This window comes from Quercus suber, unplaced genomic scaffold (assembly GCF_002906115.3).
Source record: "Quercus suber isolate HL8 unplaced genomic scaffold, Cork oak 2.0 scaffold_9, whole genome shotgun sequence".
In the NCBI taxonomy this organism is placed as follows: Eukaryota; Viridiplantae; Streptophyta; class Magnoliopsida; order Fagales; family Fagaceae; genus Quercus; species Quercus suber.
In genome coordinates, this window is record NW_027069475.1 from 2,534,756 (window position 1) to 2,547,382 (window position 12,627).

The following is a 12,627-nucleotide window of genomic DNA, read 5'->3' on the forward strand; positions in this document are numbered from 1 at the left end:
TATTTAATGTGACACAGGGTCTTTTTAGTCTTATCCACGCGTGTCACATTATGCTTGAACTAGGTGACGTCGTTTGACTCAGACTCTCTTCCTCCATAAGATTCTGGGCTTCCTACCTCGTGTTTTGTTATGGCATTAGTCTAGATATTTATTTATGGTGTACAGATGTAAATTTCAGTTAGTCTGTTTAGGAGTTTGTTAGATTGGAATCTTCTAGAGAAGTTACCAATCATGTAATGTATAAATAGAGAGTGTGAGTGTTGTAATCATTTTATGCAATCTTGAATAGAAGTTTCCTTTTGATTCTTCATCTTTTCTCTCTCTATTTTCCACAATTTGCCATTGTTAAACCTTCAAGATTGCTCTTCTTCCAGTTATGATGTAAAGCAGCACTAACTTGGGCTTAAAAATACACACACAAAACAGACAAAAAAATCAAATAATTTGTACGAAGTATTAAATTTAAAACACTACAAATAGAAGCATTTTCTAATTATTCCACTAAATTGAATTTAAATGAATCTCAAAATATAAGGGTTTTGACTTTGGAACCAAAAAAAAAAGAGAGATATTTTTGATTGAAGGGTCATTCTCCTGTACCCCCTCTTTTTTTTTAGGGGGTATGGTACCCACATAATTTTTAGCCATTAGATTTACTTATTTTAATCTTAGCCGTTTATGTAATTTTAATGGGATATCAGTTACCGGCTAGTCAGGTTAACATATAAAACCGAAATAGGAAAAAAAAAAACATTCGGTTCTGGTTCTGCTTCTTCTTCTCTCGCATCTTATCCGATTTGACTGAAGTAGGTTCTTCTCTCCAACTTTCATTGCTGATGTTCTTAGGTAAATCACTGAATCTATTTTTTGGCATCCTGTGTCATTACAATCTAGATTCTCTAAATTTCTTATAGCATTCATTTAGAGATTTTGATTCTTAACCCTTTTCCTCAATATTTGTTGAAGTTAGGGAAAAACCCTAGTGATCTGTTTGCATGCCGTGGATTCTGTCTCTTCCATCAATTGTAGATCTGAATCACAAAATATTGATAGGATTGTCTAGGTTTATTTGTGCCTTTGTGGGTTTCATTTGATTTGTTTATGATTTTTCTATTGATTTTGTTTGATTTGTTTATGATTTTTTGGGGTTTCTTTTGATTTTTTTTTTTCCTGATTCGTCTGTGAGTTTTGTTTGATTTGTTTCTGATTTTTTGTGGGTTTGTATCTACTAGTAAGGATCAGAACTGCGCTGGTTTAGTTTTGTTAAGAATTTGTTGATTTATAATACAAGTATTGGCATAAATAAATGATTTAGAATGGGAAAACACAATGGAAAGTGGAAACTATACAAAGTTCAAAAATGGGGACAAATTATAACTCAAAAGACAAGAAAACAATGTCAAATTCTCATCCTTGAATAATGGAGGTGGGATGGATGGTGGAACCATCCTTCCTCTTCCATTGAATATAAAAAGAAGAAGAATATAGATAAAGATGTGGTATAGTTTCTTCCAAAGGGGCACAATGTAGAAGGTTTAGGCCGATGCACAGGGATCTAAATCACCCACGGAAGAAGCCACATTGCTAGGGAAAGAATTAAAACTATTAAAACTTAATCTTCTGTTAGCCCGTTTCAGCTTGCCATTTAGTAGCATCTTTTTCTATTACTCTTATGGATGTTGGAGTAATTTAAAAACTGCAACTTGAGACCAAAATTCTTTAATTGTCAATATGCCAAAACTCGTGTCTTTCAATCCTGAAATCCACAAGAAACAAAATATAGAAGGATATGAGACAATTATCTTTCTATCATTTTTATATGAATTAGCAATAACTTTGGACTTATAAATGATAACCTATATACATTGGGATTCCAACAACATCTTTGTCCTTTTAAGTGAAATATTATACTGGCATTTTGCTTTAGAGACTGAGTACTAGTGAAACAAAGGCAATTTGATTAACAGAGATCAAAAGAGTTGTTTTTGTCCTAACTCAAAACTATTGAAATCCAGAACCAGCTATTAGATGTACTGCCAGAGATCTTGCTAAAAAATCATTTCATTGAAATATGTCTTCATATTTCCTTCATATTTCTAGAAAAGAAACAGTGGATAAAGGGACTACATAGGCATCTAAAACAACAAAACAAGGACTCAAGCAACACTAAAACCACATCACATAGAACTTTACAATTCACCTTAATTTCTTAATATATATTTCAAAATTCAGATGGACTAACATATATATTCTCAAACATCTGTATCATACGAACTTTGATTTCCAGATCTAGTGAGTGCAAAAAATGAAAATTTTCAACTATATAATATTAAGAAGTCTGATAAATGGAAAGTACCTCTGTGGGAAAAAAGAAAAAAAAATGAAGCTTGTCTCTAATGCTCTAGTAATTAGTGGAGACCAATTTCAAATTCTGAAGGAATAAGGAAATGTCACCTTCTATTTGTACTGAACAGTCCATCTTTTTCTTGGTTCTGAAAAACCTCTACAGGATAATATTGTTATGAGAAAGCATTGGTGTTCAGTTCTTCCTTGCCAAATTATTTCCCTATGCAACAATATTTTCTTCTAGGGGCACTCCAGATTTCCTAGAAATAACAGATATCAAAAATAAGAAATTAGAATAAAACAAGGAACTTGGTTTCAATAATTGAGTTTAGGGACTGATAGTGTAGTTTCGTCGTCTTTATAACTATATGCTTTTTCCTTGACTGCTATCTATTTGTTATATTTTTTTGTTACCATCAAGTATTCAACTTAGCACATAGAAAATTCCAATTTAATGATTTTTTTTTTTTATAGATGTCAAACAAATTATGGATTATAACTTTATGCCTTTATGGTAAGTTAAGCAACCCTGTGAATTCAAGACTAATCAAAGATGAAAGGAAATTCATGTTATGTAAGTGCAAAACCACTTTCTATACAAAGCTCTTATAATGTCCCAACTTTTGATATCCATCATAATGGAATATTTGTGCAGGACAACTTTTGATATCCATTATGAAGCAGGTTCTTGTGGCTCCTTCCTTGCAAAATTCTTTTTTTAAAATTGGTGCACTTATACATGTATGCCTAATAAATTTATGTTTGTTTCTTTTTTCTATTTTAGAAGAGAGAATTATATTAAGATTTGGTTCTGTTGTTGTGGAATAATTTTTAATTACACGTCTCATTATTTTGTAGGAGGACTTGTTGGAACTTTTTTGATACAAGTTGGCAGCAGAGCTGGTGCTGTCAAAGGATAATAAACAACAATGTTTTAAATTATTTAAAGCACTAAAAAATAGAGCTATTGGATTTATTTTTTTTCAGCCTCTCAAATGACAATGCTTTGTATAAGTGTGAATGTGAATCTTTATCTATTAGCAAACAAGAGCACTGTATACATCATCTAGATAATACACAACCTTCAATTTTGAGTTTTGACACTTGTAGTTTGTACTGAGATAAAAGTGTAGGTGCGATAACCTTCTCTGTTTGTGGTATCAACCACAATGAATTTTTGTTCGTTTATTATTTCTTCATGAATCATATTGAATCAACAACAATGTTTTAAATTATTTCAAAGGATAATAAACAACAATGTTTTAAATTATTTAAAGCACTAAAAAATAGAGCTATTGGATTTATTTATTTTTTAGCCTCTCAAATGACAATGCTTTGTATAAGTGTGAATGTGAATCTTTATCTATTAGCAAACAAGAGCACTGTATACATCATCTAGATAATACACAACCTTCAATTTTGAGTTTTGACATTTGTAGTTCGTACTAAGATAAAAGTGTAGGTGTGATAACCTTGTCTGTTTGTGCTATCAACCACAATGAATTTTTGTTCGTTTATTATTTCTTCATGAATCATATTGAATCAACAACAATGTTTTAAATTATTTAAAGCACTAAAAAATAGAGCTATTGGATTTTTTTTTTTTTCAGCCTCTCAAATGACAATGCTTTGTATAAGTGTGAATGTGAGTCTTTATCTATTAGCAAACAAGAGCACTGTATACATCATCTAGATAATACACAACCTTCAATTTTGAGTTTTGACATTTGTAGTTTGTACTAAGATAAAAGTGTAGGTGCGATAACCTTCTCTATCTATGGTATCAATCACAATGAATTTTTGTTCGTTTATTATTTCTTCATGAATCATATTGAATCATCTTCTATATTCTTTTGATTTGATTTCTCACGTTTGCTTAAGGATATTTTTTTGGAATAGAATGATAAAATATTCTTTGACCCATTTGCCCTTTAATTTCATTATCAAATAAAAAAATAATCTAAAGCATTTCTCTAACTTTGAGACAACAATGATGATATTTTGGAACTCATAGGACATTATTATCAAGTGTTTCACTAAAATTGATGGACAATGACAATTTGAGCCATCCATTTGAAAGAGTTACTTGGAGAGGTAAAGATAGTGAGAGAGATTGAGACTCTTTCTACAAGCCAATATCTTTTTATTATAATATGAAATTGAAATTTTCAAAATATTTTAAAATATCTCAAATGCAAAGGGTGAGAGAGATTCTAAGACTCACTAAGAGAGAGAGAGAGAGAGAGAGAGAGAGAGAGAGAGAGAGAGAGAGAGAGAGAGAGAGAGAGAGAGAGAGAGAGAGAAGTAGCTCGAGATGAAATGCAGTCTATCTTAAAGCTTGGACAAAAAAATTTAATTCCAGTGGTCCTTTAATGACAAAGTAATGGCCATTTTATGGGCAACATAGTTAGCCAAGATAAGGGAATTCAAGAACTTCATAGTGAAAGAGGATGCCAAATCATGCTTTCATACAATCAATGGAGCTTCAGATTAAATGTTATGGTCAATCTCAACACTATGTAATGATGCAAGGGTTATCAATAGAAAATTGTATTGGTTTCGTATATTAGTTCCAAAAATTGTGTCAAATCTATAGCATTTTCTGTAAACATTTGAGAATGAAACCACCAAATTTAAGAAAAAAAATTAAAGGAACCATTATATGTGACAGAAGAACTGTCAAATTTGATATTGGAATTGCACAATGTGATAATGGAATCATTAAATTTGAGAAACAAATAAAGGAACCACTAAATGTAACAAAAGAACTGTCAAATGTGATGTTGGAACTGCATAATGTGAGGATGGAATTGTCAAATGTGAAAAAAAAAAGTAACTACCGAATGTGACAAAAGAATTATCACAGATGATGTTGGAACTACACAATGTGAGGATGAAACTGTCAAATGTGAGAAACAAGTAAGGGAACTACCCAATGTGACAAAAGAACTGTCACATGTGACAAAAATAGAGCAGATGTGATGTTGGTACTGCTTAATATGACAATGGAACCATTAAATTTGAGGAAAAATAAATAAATAAAGGAACCACTATATGTGATAAAAGAACTGTCAAATGTGATATTGGAATTGCATAATGTGATAATGGAATCGTCAAATGTGAGAAAAAAATAAGGGAACCATCAAATGTGACAAAAGAATTGTCAAATATGATGTTGGAATTGCACAATGTGATAATGGAACCGTAAAATGTGAGAAAAAAAGTAAGGAAACCACCAAATGTGAAAAAAGAACTGTCACATATGATGTTGGAACTGCACAATGTGAGGATGAAATTGTCGAATGTGAGAAAAAAGTAAGGGAACCACCAAATGTGAGAAAAGAACTGTCACATGTGATGTTGGAACTGCACAATATGAACATGAAACCGTCAAATGTGAGAAAAAAGTAAGGGAACTACTAAATGTGACAAAAAAACTGTTACATGTGATGTTGAAATTGCACAATATGACGATGGAACCGTCAAATGTAAGAAAAAAAAAAGGAAATCACCGAATATGACAAAAAAAACTGTCACATGTGACAAAAATAGAGTAGATGTGATGTTAGTACTGCTTAATATGACAATGGAACCATCAAATTTGAAAAATAAAATGACCGACTATATATGAGAAAAGAACTGTCACAAGTGAGGATGAAATTGTCAAATGTGAGAAAAAAGTAAGGGAACCATCAAATGTGAGAAAAGAACTATCACATGTGATGTTACAATTGTACAATGTGAGGATGAAATCGTCAAATGTGAGAAAAAAAATAAGGGAACCACTAAATGTGACAAAAGAACTGTTACATGTGATGTTGGATCTGCACAACGTGACAATAGAACCGTCAAATGTGAGGAAAAAAAATAAGGAAACCACCGAATGTAACAAAAGAACTGTCACATGTGATGTTGGAACTGCACAATGTGACGATGGAACAATCAAATGTGAGAAAAAGTAAGGGAACCACCAAATGTGAGAAAAGAATTGTCATATGTGATGTTGGAACTATACAATGTGAAGATAGAACTGTCAAATGTAAGAAAAAGTAAGGGAACCACTAAATGTGACAAAAAAATGGTCACATGTGATGTTGGAATTGCATAATGTGACGATGGAACCGTCAAATGTAAGAAAAAAAAAAAAAAAGAACCACCAAATGTGACAAAAGAACTGTCATATATAATGTTGAAACTGCACAATGTGAGAATGAAACTGTCAAATATGAGAAAAAAGTAAGAGAACTATCAAATGTGAGAAAAGAACTGTCAAATGTGATATTGGAACTGCACAATGTGACGATGAAACCGTCAAATGTGAGAAAAGAAAATAAGAGAATCACCAAATGTGACAAAAGAACTGTCACATGTAATGTTGGAACTGTACAATGTGAGAATGGAACCGTCAAATATGAGAAAAAAGTAACCTAGTATAACAGGTTACCTACTGGTGGATATTGTAGCTCCCTTTTTTTGGGGGTGTCGTAGAATTTTCCTTGATTGAATAAGAGAGAAATATATATGACCGTACACTTGATTCTAAAAAAATAAATGACCGTACAATTTTGACTTTACATGAAAATCAACGCCTCTCTGCTTGGTCAACTAAGATACATGAAGGCCAAGATTCTAAAAAAAAGAAAAAAAAAAGAAAAGAAACTTGAAGGTCATCAATTTGGGTTGAATTTTCTTAATTAGTCCGGCCCACAACTCTTTTAATGCTCGTGAAGTTGTATAATCATTTTGAATACAACTTATTAAATTACGCATTATGTTACGTCAACAAATGATGTGCAAGTCCTCGTCTTCAAAGCTTGTAATTCAAAGTTTTTATTAACTAGTTGTTTGGATTTAGATGCACTGGATCTATTACAATGATGATATGTGGTCAAAAATAAATACTTTTTTTTTTGTGTGTGATGAATTTATTGCAATTGGACACTAAATTTAAACTTTTGTTTTTCTTTTTTTAATTTTTTATAAATACGATAGAATTCCAAGACGCTAAACCCAAAATTTTCTATTTAATTTTTTATATTTATAAATATAATAAAATTTCAACTTATAATAATTATTCTTTTTATCAAGTTAATACACTAATAAATTTTTAGAATAGACGAAACTTGAATATCAAATTTTTTATTCGACGACAAAAGTCTTTATCAAGTTTAGCTAACCATAATATGATATTTTGTAAAACCTTTTTCTTTGGTCGAAGAAACCAATGATTTTTTTCTCTTGTAAGCTTGGGGTTACTTAGAAAAAGAGGAAGTAAACTTGGGGCTATTTTAGATTCCATGCTCTTTACGTTGAAGTACATGTGAGTAGAGGCTTTTATAGTCCTTTAACATGATGTCAGATATTTATGTCTTGAATCCCAAATTCGAACATATATAGTAATATAAAATGGACAAAACTTAGTTACAGTATGTGCTGTTTCTTAATTTTTTTTTTTAATATTCAATCATGTAGACATATATACACTTCCATTCCATGAGGAAAAATCCACATGGCAGAATCTATCTAAGTCTTTCCCATATTAAATATAGCTAAATTACATATACAATCCTCAACTTTTGATTAAAAAAAAAAAAAATTTGTACTTATACTTAAAGATTTTTTCACTTTTAACGCCTATGCTTTTGAAATTATCTTAAAAAATCTTCTCATATCGGCATTTAATGGATGTAAAAGTTCAATATGGCAGATGAAATTTATGTCTCGTCATAAGTTTCACCTCATCAAAGTGATTTTAATTTCATAAATTTTATTTGTGATGTTAGCAATTTTCATATATTAAATGATGGTAAAGACATTTTTGTATATTTAAATTATAATAATAAGAAGAACGATTTCAAAGCAAATGTTAAAGGTGGAAGGTCAAATATTCCATTTAACCAAGTAATATATATATATATATATACATACATATAATTTTTTATATTTGTGGACAATCTCATAACACTTGTGTAAGTAATTTGAATAATCAAGCAATAATTAAGATTTATACAATATTATTTACTCAACTGAAATTGGACTATTTGAAAACAGTAATATCTGTTGTGAGGGGAAAAGGGCCCAATCCAACATAATGAGCCGAGAGTCCATATGAGAGTTATTGTGCGACCGAGAAGAAGGAGATGGTAAGGGCAAGGCTCATTTGGAAGGGGGACCCTCAGAGGGAAGAATGATTACAATCCGAAGAGGTCATCTTCTATCCGAAGAGGTTATATTCCTCTAACGAGAATAGTATAGGTCAATTGAACGTATAAGAGGTCAAAATGATTTTCCGAGGACTCCTCTTGATCAAGATAAGCTCTGAGTACACTGGGAGACGATAAAGATGAAGAAATATCTAAGGAGAAAGCTGCTACTACCGTATTTAATGTTCTGCAGCAACTTTTCTGGCTGCATTTATGTGGAGAAGACCCCTGAATAGTGTATCCTCACCTACCGCCACTCACACAGAGCTGAAGAAGATGCTTGACGTGACACATACTCAAGTAGATTCACGGATGAAGTACAAGTGGACAATGGAGATGAAGAGCAAGGAGGTTATATAAAGGAAAGAAGCTCCTAACGTAGAAAGGGAGGAAGAAAAGAATAGAGAGAAAGAGAGAACTTGACTGTAACCCTAAGACCTTTGTTCATCTGATAAACAATAATATAGCTCTTCGGATATTCGTGCTTTACGTGCAAATTCATGTTGGCTTGTGTTTGAAAGTTGTGATTTGTTGTTGCTGATCCAATACTTAACCTAGCTCTTTCACCCATACTCTTCAAATTTATTATTTTGGGCTTGGACCACAATTCCTAACCCTACATCTGTGATGCTTATAATTTTTAGGTAAAAATATACATTTGATACCTAAATTTGGGTTAAGTTTCATTTAAACCTCAAAGTTTGAAATAAATTTCATTTAAACTTGCTAGTCATGTGATGTCTAACGTTGTTAACCAAAAAAAAAAAGTGATAGAAGATTTAAATGAAAGATTGTTAGAAACTTTGAGGGTTAAATGAAACAGGTTAAAAGTTTAAGTTTTAAATGAAACATGCCAAAAACTCAAAGGTTTAAAAAGTAATTTAAAAAAATTGCAATTCAACTAAACCTTTGGAAAAAGCATAAAACAGGTTAAAAAGTGAATACTTAGCTAGGGTTTAATGGTGATGTGTACATGAAAGATATGTACACTTTGTTTTGTGGTGGAGATTGTGGCCATGGGTGTCAAATCTGGTAGAGGTGTGGGGGCGACTGGGCAATGATGGAGATTGAGAAGCCATTGTTGCTAATTAATGGTGACTAAATATGATAGTTGTGGGAGAGTTAGTTGGTTATAGAGGCAAGGTGAGAGTGAGATGTGTTTGGTTTTAATATGAGCTGTATTTGTTGAGTTGGCTTTAAATTGTATACTTCACATTTTTTATTGACATTTTTATTTTTATTGTTTCACCTCTTGTACATTGCAGGGACTGCACAACCAATTAAGTAGGTGATATTCTCCTAAAAAAAAAAGGCAGGTGATATACTTCTCTATATTACAAAATATACACTTCCATACTTTTTCTGCAAAATTGCATGGCAATGATAAATATGATTGACAATAGGGAGAAACAAACTAGAGAGTTTTTTCAAACCGAAGATGTTTGACTTCAAGTTTTGTTAGACTTCATGATATTTTGCCACCAAAATTTATGAGGTTTCTCAAATCTCAATTTTATACATCATTACTCTTTCTTTAAATGATAGAATCAATAATTTTATATAGAGATCAATCATAATAAATGCCTATTGATAATTACCATAATATCAATTCTATCTTATATGTTCTATAAGTATAAAAAAATTCCTTTTAAATCTATCCCAAAAAAAATTATGTTTTAGATAATAAAAAAAATAAGAGAAAGGAAATTTAATACTATGTTAAACTTTTTGGTGCATTACGCGTGTTATTGACTAGTTTTAGGTAACTTAAGGACATGGCACATAGCTTGCTAGAGACTTATAGAGAGAGAGAGTTTTCCTTTTGTCAACATAAAATACTAATGGAATTGTGATTGAGATTTGTCAGCTGCAGCCTGCAGGCGATCTTGGTGATGTACATCAAAGGTAGAAATGGCAACGGGTCGGGTTCGGACCGGGTTTCTTTATATCCGAACCCGACCCGCGGGTCTATATTCATTACCCGAACCCGACCCGGTTAATAAACGGATTTTTTTCCCAGACTCCAAACCCGGCCCGTCGGGCTCCACGGGCCCGCGGGCCCCGCCCACTTTAGGGCCCAATCCTAAGTCCTAATGGGTAAACCGTGGCCCGATTTAAAAAAAAAAAAAAAAAAAAACAAATTCCGTAATTAATTTAATAAATCTCAGATTTTTACACTAATTTAATTTACAATAATTATTTTAGATTTCTACAATAATTTTAGATTTCAAATTTCACATAAATCTACAATAATTTACTTTAGATTTCTCATTTTCCCTTTCAAAATACACCCAAATACAGAAATCACAACCTCAGATACAGAAATCACAAGAAAAAATACATAAAATCACAAACCCATACATAAATCCTATATACATAACCCAAATACATAAAAAAAATTCTTCCTTACAACAAGATTTGCCATAAGTTCAAGTATATACAAAATAAATCTCCCAAATCCAAATCTGGGACCATTACATCAATTTCAAAAATCTACAAAATAAATCCCACAAATGAATATACATAATAATACCCATTTCAGGTACCAAGTATGAACCTAAAAAAAAAAAAGAAGAAGAAGCAGAGATCTTGGCTGTGGCAGATCTTGGCGGAGGTGGCAGATCTTGGTTGCGCTACGCTTGGAGAACATAGATCGGAGCTCAGAGAAGACAAAGAAAGAAAGAAACAAACCTGTGACGATCTTGAGACCGGCGATGACAGAGCTTGAGACCGACGGTGACAGAGCTTGAGGCCGGCGGTGAGATCGTGTGATGGCAGCGGTGAGTGACAGAGGTCAGAGGTTGAGGTTAAGTCCGGGAGTGAGAGTGAGAGAGAGAGGGAGAAGAGGGTGAGTCCATTAACGAGAGAGGGAGAAGAGAGTGAGGCTGTGACTCAGGAAATGATGGAGGCTAAGTGTGGAATATGTGAGTCGGTAGGGTTTTTTAGTTTATATATATATAAATGGGGTTTTTGGTAATTTTCTATCTAAACGGGTCGGGTCCGGGCCGGGTATGACAAAAACCCGAACCCGACCCGGACCCGCTTCGGGTTTTTTTTAAAAGACCCATACCCGACCCTATTACTTATCGGGCGGGTAAAATCCGACCCATTAGGGTCGGGCCAGACCGGGTATCCGCGGGTCGGACTTTTATTGCCATCCCTAAATTCAAAGGTCAAGCTAATAATAACTGGAATCTCTTTTCTCAAGCAAACCTGATTTATAGTGAAGTACGTGTACATAAAGCCTAAAAACAGAACGAGAATAAAGCTTCATTAAACCATTTATGCCAAATCTTGCTATATTTTTCTCAATCCACCACAGTTCCAACTGTTTAAATGATTTGTATAATATCTGCTCCACAAAAAGCACAAGAATAATTTGAAAGCTACTAATATCACATTCACTTGAGTAAATTTTTAACCACTTTCCACTCAAAAAAAAAAAATCTANATGTGGTGGTGGTTGTTCCCAACCACTTCTCTCCAAGGCTTCAAAGTTGATGCCACATTCTACATAATCGGCACCCGCCATTGCTAGAGCTTCAATTGACATTTGGTTAATTTCTCTCACAATAAGTGCACAAAAGAGTGGAAGAAAATTTAAAGATCTCAGCTTGTCATTCCCACAAAATTGGGCAAATGGGCTATATTTATATGCCATTGTTTCTCTAATTTGGCTTCAAAAAGAGGAATATCACGGGCTTTTATCTACTAAGTTTATGCCATTGATGTACCCGTGATCTCTCTCTCCCTCTCTCTCTCTCTCTAGAGGCTTATGACTAGGAAAGTTCATGCAATATGCACGAACACAATGTGCAAATATAATAGATTGAAAACAAAATGACCATGTTTATCTTAAAAAAAGAAAATAAAAAGAACAAGAATTTTCATAATAATAGTCCTTACTTAGACACTTGACAATTTTGACCGTACAATTTTGACTTCACATAAAAATTAAAGCCTGTCTGCGTGGTCAGCTATGATACTTGAAGGACACCATTATGAGTTGCGAACATTATGAGTTGCGACTTATTAAATTACGCATTATGTGACGTCAACAAATTATGTGCAATTTCTC

General features: G+C 32.7%; 1 long non-coding RNA gene across 1 annotated transcript; it reads left to right on the forward strand.

Moving 5' to 3' along the window:
• Positions 1-728: 728 nt before the first annotated feature.
• LOC136068990 (uncharacterized) lies at positions 729-3,778 on the forward strand. The gene is made up of 4 exons (XR_010630286.1): positions 729-846; positions 2,821-2,920; positions 3,002-3,087; positions 3,205-3,778. It is a non-coding gene; the product is annotated as an uncharacterized LOC136068990 (long non-coding RNA).
• Positions 3,779-12,627: the final 8,849 nt, after the last annotated feature.